Genomic DNA, 14,728 nt, shown 5'->3' on the forward strand with positions numbered 1-14,728 from the left:
ATGAAGGATAAAGAGCATGTTATACAGAGCAAAACATAAATCTAACACTGTCTCTTGCACAGATCAAGTGCTTATTTCATGCAGCAACAACTCTTAATTATGGTTTTCTTTACACAAATGTTTTTATGAACAGAAAAAAAAAATGTTATTATTTCATTATTATCAAATAAATAATCATGATTATAACATTGTATTAATAAAACTAGTACTGGAAATAGTGGTTTAAGAAACTAGTAAATAAACTTTATAGTGTTTTGAGCTTCATACATTTCATATGCACTTCTAGCAAATTAGCCCCATTGGCACATTACACTGGAAAATTATTTTAATATTTCTTGGTCCCTACATAGCACATATCAATGCAATGTTTTATTACATTTGCTTATGTTTGCCTTTCTAGAAGAGTTAGTTGTATGCTGTATGTTGAGAGCACTGAATACAGAGTGCACAGAACTCAAGTCATATATGGAAATGTAGCAACTGTAATTCACACTTGTGGCTGCTGCTACTTAGTTATACAAAAAAAAACTTTCTTGAACCAAAGCCCTCCTCCTAGTGTGGTCATGTGACATTTGGCTGTGCTGCCTGTTAAATTGGAGAGGTGAGTGAATTGCCTCTGTGTATTTCACATGCAGCCCTGTCACATTACATCATTGGTTTCTCCTTGCAAGTAAGTACCTTCTATTGACTTTCTCAGTTATTTTTGATAATCCATGCCCTCTGTGTGTGTCTCTGTCACTCTTTAGTGTCCAGCAGTAAGACAAATCTTTGCTAATTTCTTCAGGTCAGGAAAAGTCAGACTTTAAAAAAAAAAAAAACTATCTGTGAATTAAAATCTATAAATTTAAATGTTTATTGATATCTTGGTTTTACCAGTATCCTTTTTTATGTATTTGTTCTCTGAAATTGTATCTGCCCAATACATAGTGTGAATATTATTCTTATTATTATTATTATTTCAGTAGTGTACCCACATAGAGGTCTACTTATCAAGCCGTCAACTTAATTGCATTTGACGGCACCAATACGCTCGCCTAACATCGCTGCCGCGGACCTGAATATACTCTCCATATTTATAAAGAAAGCTGTCAAAAAGCCACGCACCAAAAATGTTTAACCCCTATCCCGCCGCTCCCGGACCCCTCCGCAACTAAATAAAGTTATTAACCCCTAAACCGCTGCTCCCGGATCCCTCTGCAAATAAATAAAGTTATTAACCCCTAAACTGCCGCTCCCGGAGCCCACCGCAACTAAATAAATGTAACCTCTAAACCCCTGGCCTCCCACATAACTACCACTTACTAAAACTATTAACCCCTAAACCGCCAGCCCCCCACATCACAAAAAACTAAATTAACCTATTAACCCCTAAACCTAACCTCCCGCTAACTTTATATTAAATATTAACTCATCCCTATCTTATAATAAATTTAAACTTACCTTTTAATTTAAATTAAACTATATTAAACTAATAATTAATCTACCCTAAGTGTTATACTAAAATTAAATTAAACTATATTAAACTAATAATTAACCTACCCTAACTGTTATACTAAAATTACATTAAACTATATTAAACTAATAATTAATCTACCATAAATATTATATTAAACTTACATTAAACTATATTAAACTAATAATTAATCTACCCTAACTATTATAGTAAAACTACATTAAACTACAAATTAAATTAACTATATTACATATTTAAACACCTAACCCTACTCAAATAAATTAAATCTACAATAAAAATTTACAAAGTTACAAAAAACTAACAACTAAGTTACAAAAAATAACAAACACTAAGTTACAAAAAAAATAAACACTAAGTTAAACAAAATAAAAAAGAAATTATCAAAGATTTAAACTAATTACACCTAATCAAAGAGCCCTATGAAAATAAAAAAGCCCCCCCAAAATAAAAAAAAACCTAACCTACAATAAACTACAAATAGCCCTTAAAAGGGCCTTTTGCTGGGCATTTCCCCAAAGAAATCAGCTCTTTTACCTGTAAAAAAATACAAACACCCCCAACAGTAAAACCCACCACCCACATAACCAACCGCCCCAAATAAAAACCTAACTAAAAAAAACCTAAGCTCCCCATTGCCCTGAAAAGGGCATTTGGATGGGCATTGCCCTTAAAAGGTCATTTAGCTCTATTGTGGCCCAAACCCCTAAACTAAAAATAAAACCCACCCAGTAAACCCTTAAAAAATCCTAACACTAACCCCTGAAGATCCACTTACAGTTTTGAAGATCCAACATCCATCCTCAAAGAAGCCGGGAGAAGTCCTCATCAAAGCTAGCAGAAGTCTTCATCCAAGCCCGCAGAAGTCTTCACCCAGACAGCTTTTTCTATCTTCATCCATCCGGCGTGTAGCGGCTCCATCTTCCAGACATCTGACGCAGAGCATCCTCTTCTTACAACGTCTTCTTCGGAATGAAGGTTCCTTTAAATGACATCATCCAAGATGGTGTCCCTTAGATTCTGATTGGCTGATAGAATTCTATCAGCCAATCGGAATTAAGGTTGAAAAAATCCTATTGACTGTTGAAATCAGCCAATAGGATTGAGCTTTCATCCTATTGGCTGATCTAATCAGCCAATAGAATGTGAGCTCATACCTGGAAATGTAGCAACTGTAATTCACACTTGTGGCTGCTGCTACTTAGTTATACACAAACAAAAAAACTTTCTTGAACCAAAGCCCTCCTCCTTGCTACAGTTACACCTAGTGTGGTCATGTGACATCTGGCTGTGCTGCCTGTTAAATTGGAGAGAGGGTAAGTGAATTGCCTCTGTGTATTTCACATGCAGCCCTGTCACATTACATCCTTGGTTTCTCCTTGCAAGTAAGTACCTTCTATTGACTTTCTCAAGAGGTCAGATGTAGGGTTAGCTATACTTAGCAGAAGAGAGAGGGACGCACTCCTGAGATAGAACAAAAGCTAGAATAACTTCCATGCCTGTTTATTTCCACTCTTTTAGCACACTATGGCCTAGAGTTTGGCGGTAGCCATCAAAACCAGCGTTAGAGGCTCCTTACGCTGGTTTTGGGCTACCGCTGGTATTTAGAGTCTTGTAGGTAAGGGTCTAACGCTCACTTTCCAGCCACGACTTTTCCATACCGCAGATCCCCTTACGTCAATTGCGTATCCTATCTTTTCAATGGGCTCTTTCTAATGCCGGTATTTAGAGTCGTGGCTGAAGTGAGCGTTAGAATTCTAACGACAAGACTCCAGCCGCAGAAAAAAGTCAGTAGTTAAGAGCTTTCTGGGCTAACGCCGGTTTATAAAGCTCTTAACTACTGTGCTCTAAAGTACACTAACACCCATAAACTACCTATGTACACCTAAACCGAGGCCCCCCCACATCGCCGCCACTATATTACATTTTTTTAACCCCTAATCTGCCGACTGCACACCGCTGCCACCTACATTATCCCTATGAACCCCTAATCTGCTGCCCCTAGCACCGCCGACCCCTATATTATATTTATTAACCCCTAATCTGCCGCCCCCGCTATCGCTGACCCCTGCATATTATTATTAACCCCAATCTGCCGCTCCGTACACCGCTGCCACCTACATTATAGCTATGTACACCTAATCTGCTGCGCCTAACACCGCCGACCCCTATATTATATTTATTAACCCCTAATCTGCCCCCTCAACGTCGCCTCCACCTGCCTACACTTATTAACCCCTAATCTGCCGAGCGGACCGCACCGCTACTATAATAAAGTTATTAACCCCTAATCCGCCTCACTCCCGCCTCACTAACCCTATAATAAATAGTATTAACCCCTAATCTGCCCTCCCTAACATCGCTGACACCTAACTTCAAGTATTAACCCCTAATCTGCCGATCGGAGCTCACCGCTACTCTAATAAATTTTTTAACCCCTAAAGCTAACTCTAACCCTAACCCTTACACCCCCCTAAATTAAATATAATTTTTATCTAACGAAATAAATTAACTCTTATTAAATAAATTATTCCTATTTAAAGCTAAATACTTACCTGTAAAATAAACCCTAATATAGCTACAATATAAATTATAATTATATTGTAGCTATTTTAGGATTAATATTTATTTTACAGGCAACTTTGTATTTATTTTAACCAGGTACAATAGCTATTAAATAGTTAAGAACTATTTAATAGTTACCTAGTTAAAATAATTACAAAATTACCTGTAAAATAAATCCTAACCTAAGTTACAATTAAACCTAACACTACACAATCAATAAATAAATTAAATTAAATACCTACAATTATCTACAATTAAACCTAACACTACACTATCAATAAATTAAATAAATAAAATACCTACAAATAACTACAATTAAATAAACTAACTCAAGTACAAAAAATAAAAAAGAACCAAGTTACAAAAAATAAAAAAATATTTACAAACATTAGAAAAATATTACAACAATTTTAAACTAATTACACCTACTCTAAGCCCCCTAATAAAATAACAAAGCCCCCCAAAATAAAAAAATGCCCTACCCTATTCTAAATTAAAAAAGTTCAAAGCTCTTTTACCTTACCAGCCCTGAACAGGGCCCTTTGCGGGGCATGCCCCAAAGAATTCAGCTCTTTTGCCTGTAAAAAAAACACATACAATACCCCCCTCCACAACATTACAACCCACCACCCACATACCCCTAATCTAACCCAAACCCCCCTTAAATCAGATTGAGCTCGCATTCTATTGGCTGTTCCGATCAGCCAATAGAATGCGAGCTCAATCTGATTGGCTGATTGGATCAGCCAATCGGATTGAACTTGAATCTGATTGGCTGATTCCATCAGCCAATCAGAATTTTCCTACCTTAATTCCGATTGGCTGATAGAATCCTATCAGCCAATCGGAATTCGAGGGACGCCATCTTGGATGACGTCCCTTAATGGAACCTTCATGCGTCGTTAGTCCGTCGGTGAAGAAGGATGGCTCTGCGTCGGCTGGAAGATGATGGCTCCGGAAGAAAGAAGATTGAAGATGCTGCTTCATAGAAGACTTCATCCCGATGATGGACTTCTTCAGCCGCCGCTTGGATCCAGACTTCAGCCCGATGATGGATTTCTTCAGCCGCCGCTTGGATCCAGACTTCAGCCCGAGGATGGACGTCACTCTTCAGCCCCCCGCTTGGGCTTGGATCAAGACTTTGGACCCTCTTCTGGACCTATCGGTGAACCTGGCATGGTGAAGACAAGGTAGGGAGATCTTCAGGGGCTTAGTGTTAGGTTTATTTAAGGGGGGTTTGGGTTAGATTAGGGGTATGTGGGTGGTGGGTTGTAATGTTGGGGGGGGTATTGTATGTGTTTTTTTTACAGGCAAAAGAGCTGAATTCTTTGGGGCATGCCCCGCAAAGGGCCCTTTTCAGGGCTGGTAAGGTAAAAGAGCTTTGACCTTTTTTAATTTAGAATAGGGTAGGGCATTTTTTTATTTTGGGGGTCTTTGTTATTTTATTATGGGGCTTAGAGTAGGTGTAATTAGTTTAAAATTATTGTAATATTTTTGTAATGTTGGTAAATATTTTTTTATTTTTTGTAACTTAGTTCTTTTTTATTTTTTGTACTTTAGTTTATTTCATTGTAGTTAATTGTAGGTAGTTTATTTAATTAATTTATTGATAGTGTAGTGTTAGGTTTAATTGTAGGTAATTGTAGGTATTTTATTTAATTAATTTATTGATAGTGTAGTGTTAGGTTTAATTGTAACTTAGGTTAGGATTTATTTTACAGGTAATTTTGTAATTATTTTAACTATTTTAGCTATTAAATAGTTATTAACCATTTAATAGCTATTGTACCTGGTTAAAATAATTACATAGTTGCCTGTAAAATAAATATTAATCCTAAAATAGCTACAATGTAATTATAATTTATATTGTAGCTATATTAGGGTTTATTTTACAGGTAAGTATTTAGCTTTAAATAGGAATAATTTATTTAATAAGAGTTAATTTATTTCATTAGAATAAAATTATATTTAACTTAGGGGGGTGTTAGTGTTAAGGTTAGACTTAGCTTTAGGGGTTAATCCATTTATTACAGTAGCGGCGAGATTCGGTCGGCAGATTAGGGGTTAATAATTGAAGTTAGGTGTCGGCGATGTTCGGTAGGGCAGATTAGGGGTTAATACTATTTATTATAGGGTTATTGAGGCTGGAGTGAGGCGGATTAGGGGTTAATAACTTTATTATAGTAGCGGTGCGGTCCGCTCGGCAGATTAGGGGTTAATAAGTGTAGGCAGGTGGAGGCGACGTTGTGGGGGGCAGATTAGGGGTTAATAAATATAATATAGGGGTCGGCGGTGTTAGGGGCAGCAGATTAGGGGTACATAACTATAATGTATGTTGCGGCGGTGTAGGGAGCGGCAGATTAGGGGTTAATAATAATATGCAGGGGTCAGCGATAGCGGGGGCGGCAGAATAGGGGTTAATAAGTGTAAGGTTAGGGGTGTTTAGACTCGGGGTACATGTTAGAATGTTAGGTGCAGACGTAGGAAGTGTTTCCCCATAAAAAACAATGGGGCTGCGTTAAGAGCTGAACGCTGCTTTTTTGCAGGTGTTAGGTTTTTTTTCAGCTCAAACTGCCCCATTGTTTTCTATGGGGATATCGTGCACGAGCACGTTTTTGAAGCTGGCCGTGTCCGTAAGCACCGCTGGTATCTAGAGTTGCAGTGGCGTTAAATTATGCTCTACGCTCCCTTTTTGGAGCCTAACGCACTGAAAACCCAGCCATTCTGTGAACTCTAAATACCAGCGGTATTTAAAAGGTGCGGGGGAAAAAAAGCACGCGTAGCTAACGCACCCCTTTGGCCGCCAAACTCTAAATCTAGGCGTATGCATTTTCACAGAGAAAAAATATATTGGAGCAGATAAGTGGTACAATGACAGTCCAGCACCGAAATACCAGGCAATTCTTCTCTGAACAAGAGAAACAACAACCCCAGATGATCGTTTCGGCCTTCTGTGAGCCTTGTCAGTGAGGTGCAGTTGTGTCTCTCTAAGGGCATGTGTGCACAGAGTCCACGTCTGGTTTCCCCCATTACTCTTAGAGAGATCAAAGAGTAATTTGAATGGTTTTACCAGTATCCTTTTTTATGCATTTGTTCTCTGAAATTGTATCTGCCCAATACATGTTGTGAACATTATTATTATCATTATTATAATTATTATTTCAGTAGTGTACCCACAAAGTGCATTATGTGTTAAGACTAGGGATGGGCGAATGTTTCGCAACATTAAAAAAATGAAACTAATTTTAACACGTTCGTTCATTCAAATCGAATTTTGAATGTTTATATAACATTCTAACATTCGATTTTCGAATGTTCGGTTTCAAATTTTACGATTACATTCGAAAATATTAGTTTAGAAAAATTTGAATTTATATTTGTAATAGTATTTCTAATGCTTTCTTTAAATGTAATATTCAAATTATGCAATATGCTATATAGAAACATTCAAAATTATATATTTGTATCTATTATGTATCAATTTACTAGATTCCCTACCACATGAACTATTGAACTTCTGAATAGTATTTGTTAAATAAATAGAATGTTAAATTAGAAATTTCGATTGTGGACATTCAATCTAATTATAAACATTTGAATTCGAAAAGGACATTCGAAAACTGTATTAGCATTCGATTATAGAATTTTTAAGAATATTCGTTCTTATCAACATTCCGATTTATAATTAAAAATTTTCGGTAATAACATTTGTTCTAACATTCAAATTCGGAAAAACTTTGCAGGGGCAATGTGTGTAATTTAATAACACTCTAGATTATATCATTTACAAAGGATAATACATATAAACCTGCATCTTTTTAGTTCTGATTTGTCTATTAATTAAAAACAATGGATATGGAAGGCGCTAAAAAGCTGTAGGATTTATAGATATAAAATCTCACTTATGTGTATAAGTCTCACTTATGTGTATAAAGTATCGATGTCACCTTTATATAATGTAGATAAATGAGCCAGTACTAATATAAAAACGAAATCGTTATTTTAATCAATATAAAATTCAATAAAGTTCAATATAAAGTTCAATAAAAATCAAACTCATCGATGGTTAATCAGAAAAACAGATAAAAAATACAAAAGTCACATATACCGCTAAGACATATATATGTTAAAACCGGTTCAACATTCACACTAATAATTCAACATTACAATCTCTCGAATTCAAAGACACAGTGTTCAGCTGCTTTATGAATGCCAATCTCACATATGTTCAGCTGTTACTGTCTCTTATGGGGATCCCCAAATAAGATCCATAATGTCAATGTGGGCTAGATTAATTACAAATTCTCCAACAAAAGTCACTTGTATGTGTGACCCCAAATGTAAGCAAACTCCTTATACCTTCAGTCACTTTCTTTTCAATGCGGCTCTAGAACACAAGGTGGTATATTTCCTTCCCTTGCCGCTGTATTAGTGGTAAATACAGTCAGTAATACTGAACGGAGCCCGGAGGCTCTCTTAGCTCCTTCAATTGTCTATTAGTCGGCCTCCTCACCTGACCCGACACTACGGCTGCTCCTTCGATTCTAGGAATGCAAAATCCCGTGAGTGACGTCACCCGGTTTCTGGATCCTAGGTGACCACTTGCGCAAGTGATTTTCACGGTTGTATCCAAAAAAAACTCTGCACTTCAGTACACCAGGGTACGCAGAGTTCAGCTCAGCTGTAAATGTCAAACAGCCCACAATCGATGGCAGGTAAGTCCTCTACGCTTTTCAACCCCTTTCTGGGTCTTTTTTCAAGATACCACTTCCTGCAACCTCTGTCCTTAAATCCCCTCTCTATACAGGTGATTTGCTGTTGCTCCAGTACCTGTCCTGTAGGTACGTACTTCCTCACAATCTCCTCAGCTCAGCAGAGTAAGTTCTGTGTAAAAAGTTATACTGAGTATGAGTATAACTTTTTACACAGAACTTACTCTGCTGAGCTGAGGAGATTGTGAGGAAGTACGTACCTACAGGACAGGTACTGGAGCAACAGCAAATCACCTGTATAGAGAGGGGATTTAAGGACAGAGGTGCAGGAAGTGGTATCTTGAAAAAGACCCAGAAAGGGGTTGAAACGCGTAGAGGACTTACCTGCCATCGATTTGTGGGCTGTTTGACATTTACAGCTGAGCTGAACTCTGCGTACCCTGGTGTACTGAAGTGCAGAGATTTGTTTGGATACAATCGTGAAAATCACTTGCGCAAGTGGTCACCTAGGATCCGGAAACCGGGTGACGTCACTCACAGGATTTTGCATACCTAGAATCGAAGGAGCAGCCGTAGTGTCGGGTCAGGTGAGGAGGCCGACTAATAGACACTTGAAGGAGGTAAGAGAGCCTCGGGGCTCCGTTCAGTATTACTGACTGTCTTTACCACTAATACAGTGGCAAGGGAAGATAATATACCACCTTGTGTTCTAGAGCCGCATTGAAAAGAAAGCAACTGAAGGTATAAGGAGTTTGCTGACATTTGGGGGCACACATACAAGTGACTTATGTTGGAGAATTTGTAATTAATCTAGCCCACATTGACATTCTGGATCTTATTTGGGGATCCCCATAAGAGACAGTAACAGCTGAACAAATGTGAGATTGGCATTCATAAAACAGCTGAACACTGTGTCTTTGCATTCGAGAGATTGTAATGTTGAATGATTAGTGTGAATGTTGAACCGGTTTTAACATATATATGTCTTAGCGGTATATGTGACTTTTGTATTTTTTATCTGTTTTTCTGATTAACCATCGATGAGTTTGATTTTTATTGAACTTTATATTGAACTTTATTGAATTTTATATTGATTAAAATAACGATTTCGTTTTTATATTAGTACTGGCTCATTTATCTACATTATATAAAGGTGACATCGATACTTTATACACATAAGTGAGACTTATACACATAAGTGAGATTTTATATCTATAAATCCTACAGCTTTTTAGCGCCTTCTATATCCATTGTTTTTATGATTTATATTTTTTGAATTGTCTAGGGAGGAGACAATCACCATAGTGAGGCTGAGTAGGTTTGGTCTAGCGCTGTACCCTATCCATTTTCGTTATATTGTCTATTAATTAAACTGAGACCAGATCACTAAGCAAACATACACCTAGATTACGAGTTTTGCATTAGGGTTAAAAAGCAGCGTTGAGAGGTCCCAATGCTGCTTTTTGACGCCCACTGATATTATGAGTTTTGCAGGTACAGGTGTACCGCTCACTTTCTTGGCCAGACTCGGAAATACCGCAAATCCACTTACGTCAATTGCGTATCCTATATTTTCAATGGGACTTGCATAATGCCGGTATTATGAGTCTAACCAAAAGTGAGCAGTAGACCCTCTCCTGTAAAGCCTGGTACCACATTTTAAAGTCAGTAGTTAAGAGTTTTACACTACAACGCCGTAGCATAAAACTTTTAACGAAAGTGCTAAAAAGTACACTAAAACCCATAAACTACCTATCAACCCCCAAACCGAGGCCCCCTACATCGCAAACACTAAAATTAATTTTTAACACCTAATCTGCTGAACTGGATATCGCCGCCACTATAATAAACATATTAACCCCTAAAACGCCGCACTCCTGCATCGCAAACACTATTTAAATATTATTAACCCCTAATCTGCCGGCCCTAACATCGCCGACACCTACCTACATTTATTAACCCCTAATCTGCTGCCACCAACGTTGCCACCACTATATTAAATGTATTAGCCCCTAAATCTAACCCTAACCCCCCCTAACTTACATATAATTACAATAAATCTAAATAAAATTACTATAATTAGCTAAATTATTCCTGTTTAAAACTAAATACTTACCTATAAAATAAACCCTAAGCTAGCTACAATATAACAAATAGTTACAATGTAGAAGGTTAGGGTTTATGTTTATTTTACAGGCAACTTTGTATTTATTTTAACTAGGTACAATAGTTATTAAATTGTTATTAACTATTTAATAACTACCTAGTTAAAATAAAGACAAATTTACTTGTAAAATAAAGCCTAACCTAAGTTACAACTACACCTAACACTACACTATAATTAAATTAATTACCTAAACTAAATACAATTAATTACAATGTAAAAAAATATCTAAAGTACGAAAAAAAACCCCACTAAATTACAGAAAATAATAAAATAATTACAAGTATTTTAAACTAATCACACCTACTCTAATCCCCCTAACAAAATAAAAAAGCCCCCCAAAATAAAAAAAGCCCTACCCTACACTAAATTAAGTGTCAGCTCTTTTACCTGTAAAAAAAAAATACGATTCCCCCCAACATTAAAACCCACCACCCACACAACCAACCCTACTCTAAAACCCACCCAATACCCCATTAAAAAAAAACCTAACACTAACCCAATGAAGATCACCCTACCGTGAGACATCTTCACCTAACCGGGTAGAAGTGGTCCTCCAGATGGGCAGAAGTCTTCATCCAAGCCGGGCAGAAGAGGTCCTACAGACGGGCAGAAGTCTTCATCCAGATGGCATCTTCTATCTTCATCCATCCGGCGCGGAGCGGATCCATCTTCAAGACATCTGACACGGAGCATCCTCTTCTTCCGACGACTAAAGGCGAATGAAGGTTCCTTTAAGTGACGTCATCCAAGATGGTGTCCCTTCAATTCCGATTGGCTGATAGAATTCTATCAGCCAATCGGAATTAAGGTAGGAAAAATCCTATTGGTTGATGCAATCAGCCAATAGGATTGAGCTCACATTCTATTGGCTGATTGGATCAGCCAATAGGATTGAACTTCAATCCTATTGGCTGATTGCATCAGCCAATAGGATTTTTCCTACCTTAATTCCGATTGACTGATAGAATTCTATCAGCCAATCGGAATTGAAGGGACGCCATCTTGGACTTAAAGGAACCTTCATTCGTCTTTAGTCATCGGAAGAAAAGGGTGCTCCGCGTCAGATGTCTTGAAGATGGAGCCGCTCCGTGACGGATGGATGAAAATAGAAGATGCCGACTGGATGAAAACTTCTACCCGTCTGGAGGACCTGGTTGGGTGAAGACGTCTCATGGTAAGGTGATCTTCAAGGGGTTAGTGTTAGGGTTTTTAAGGGGGTATTGGGTGGGTTTTAGAGTAGGGTTGGTTGTGTGGGTGGTGGGTTTTAATGTTGGGGGTACTGTATTTTTTTTTACAGGTAAAAGAGCTGATTACTTTGGGGCAATGCCCCGCAAAAGGCCCTTTTAAGGGCTGTTTGTAATTTAGTGTAGGGTAGGGCTTTTTATTTTGGGGGGCTTTTTTATTTTGTTAGGGGGATTAGAGTAGGTGTAATTAGTTTAAAATTCTTGTAATTATTTTATTATTTTCTGAAATTTAGTATTTTTTTTTCCGTACTTTAGATATTTTTTTTTAAATTGTAATTAATTGTATTTAGTTTAGGTAATTAATTTAACCCCTTAATGACCGGACCATTTTTCAATTTTCTTACCCTTAATGACAATGGCTATTTTTACATTTCTGCGGTGTTTGTGTTTAGCTGTAATTTCCCTCTTACTCATTTACTGTACCCACACATATTATATACCGTTTTTCTCGCCATTAAATGGACTTTCTAAGGATACCATTATTTTCATCATATCTTATAATTTCCTATAAAAAAATATAAAATATGAGGAAAAAATTGAAAAAAACACACTTTTTCTAACTTTGACCCCCAAAATCTGTTACACATCTACAATCACCAAAAAACACCTATGCTAAATAGTTTCTAAATTTTGTCCTGAGTTTAGAAATACCCAATGTTTACATGTTCTTTACTTTTTTTGCAAGTTATAGGGCCATAAATACAAGTAGCACTTTGCTATTTCCAAACAACTTTTTTTCAAAATTAGCGCTAGTTACATTGGAACCCTGATATCTGTCAGGAATACCTGAATATCCCTTGACATGTATATATTTTTTTTTTAGAAGACAACCCAAAGTATTGATCTAGGCCCATTTTGGTATATTTCATGCCACCATTTCACCGCCAAATGTCATCAAATAAAAAAAAAAGTTCACTTTTTCACAAATTTTGTCACAAACTTTAGGTTTCCCACTGAAATTATTTACAAACAGCTTCTGCAATTAAGGCACAAATGGTTGTAAATGCTTCTTTGGGATCCCCTTTGTTCAGAAATAGCAGACTTATATGGCTTTGGCATTGCTTTTTGGTAATTAGAAGGCCACTAAATGCTGCTGCGCACCACACGTAAATTATGCCCAGCAGTGAAGGGGTTAATTAGGTAGGTTGTAGGGAGCTTGCAGGGTTAATTTTAGCTTTAGGGTAGAGATCAGCCTCCCACCTGACACATCCCACCCCCTGATCCCTCCCAAACAGTTATCTTCCCTCCCCACCCCACAATTGTCCCCGCCATCTTAAGTACTGGCAGAAAGTCTGCCAGTACTAAATAAAAGGAGTTTTTCTTTTTTTTAATAAAAAAAAATAAAATGTTTTAGCTGTGATGGACCCCTGCCTTAGCCCCAACCTCCATGATCCCCCCCCCCCCAGCTCTTTAACCCTCTCCCCTACCTAATTGCCGCCATCTTGGGTACTGGCAGCTGTCTGCCAGTACCCAATTTGCCCCCAAAACAAGTGTTTTTTTTTTTATCTTTTTTGCAATTTTTTAATGTTTTCTGTAGTGTAGCAGCCCCCCACAATACCCCAACCCCCTCCCAGATCCTTATATATTTATTTTTTTTAATTCTTTTTTCCCCCCTCTTCCCTGCTCATTGGTGTCAGTGGCCAGCTAATCGCGCACGCGCACGCGCACGCCCCCCCCCCCGTGCGCGCACCCGCACGCCCCCCGTGCAAGCACGCGCGGCCCCGCACGCTCCCGGCACCCGGCGTGCACATTGCACTTACAGGAACCGGATGCCGGGTAGCGATGGGCCGCCCACCCGCCTCCCTGTTATGCTCCCACCCACCAACGAACCGGCACCATCGCTACCGGTGCAGAGAGGGCCACAGAGTGGCTCTCTCTGCATCGGAGTCTTCTGAAAAGGTATTGCAGGATGCCTCCATATGGAGGCATCACTGCAATACCCTGAGAGCTGCTGGAAGCGATTGCAATCGCTTCCAGCACTCTCTTAGACAACTGACGTACCAGGTACGTCTATTGTCATTAACTGGTTGTTAATGCATGATGTACCTGGTACGTCAGTTGTCATTAAGGGGTTAATTGTAGGGTAGTGTTAGGTGTAATTGTAACTTTGGTTAGGTTTGATTTTACAGATAAATTTGTCTTTATTTTAACTAGGTAGTTATTAAATAGTTAATAACTATTTAATAACTATTGTACCTTGCTAAAATAAATACAGAGTTGCCTGTAAAATAAAAATAAGCCCTAAGCTAGCTACATTGTAACTATTAGTTATATTATAGCTAGCTTAGGGTTTATTTTATAGGTAAGTATTTAGTTTTAAATAGGAATAATTTAGTGAATTGTAGTAATTTTATTTAGATTTATTGTAATTATATTTGTTAGGGGGTGTTAGGGTTAGGGTTAGACTTAGATTTAGGGGTTAATAACTTTATTATAGTGGTGGCGACGTTGGGGGCGGCAGATTATGGGTTAATAAATGTAGTTAGGTTGTGGCGACATTGGGGGCGGTAGATTAGGGGTAAATAAATATAATGTAGGGTTCAGTGATGTTGGGGGCAGCAGATTAGGG

General features: G+C 37.9%; 1 protein-coding gene across 1 annotated transcript in view; it reads left to right on the forward strand.

Moving 5' to 3' along the window:
* Window positions 1–595: 595 nt before the first annotated feature.
* Window positions 596–14,728, forward strand: part of LOC128645668 (uncharacterized) — a 305,492-nt gene continuing 291,359 nt past the window's right edge. The window contains exon 1 of the mRNA XM_053698821.1: window positions 596–670. The gene's annotated coding sequence lies outside the window, so the exon portion shown is untranslated. The remainder of the gene's footprint in view (window positions 671–14,728) is intronic.

The sequence above is a fragment of the Bombina bombina genome, chromosome 1 (genome assembly GCF_027579735.1).
Source record: "Bombina bombina isolate aBomBom1 chromosome 1, aBomBom1.pri, whole genome shotgun sequence".
Classification (NCBI taxonomy): domain Eukaryota; kingdom Metazoa; phylum Chordata; class Amphibia; order Anura; family Bombinatoridae; genus Bombina; species Bombina bombina.